This window comes from Cariama cristata, unplaced genomic scaffold (genome assembly GCF_000690535.1).
Source record: "Cariama cristata isolate BGI_N322 unplaced genomic scaffold, ASM69053v1 scaffold35817, whole genome shotgun sequence".
Lineage (NCBI taxonomy): Eukaryota > Metazoa > Chordata > Aves > Cariamiformes > Cariamidae > Cariama > Cariama cristata.
In genome coordinates, this window is record NW_009627769.1 from 14,650 (window position 1) to 14,897 (window position 248).

The window sequence follows — 248 nt, forward strand, 5'->3', positions numbered from 1 at the left end:
GATTTTCCCAGAAGCTGAGCGGACAGCTCAAGCCTTTTGTTCCTATGAGTGGTGAAGTGCTGCAGGCAGTTAGGCAGGGCTAGACAGGATCCAGGTCCCACTACTGACACCTCCATATGCCGAACCGTGCTACCGCAAGCTGGGTGTCCAGGCCGTTCCCTGGCCAGGGCTTCGGCACAATGTAATGAGACTCGGAGAAATGCTTGTGCCAGAGATCACGAGTTAACTAGGGATCTGAAGCTGGCATA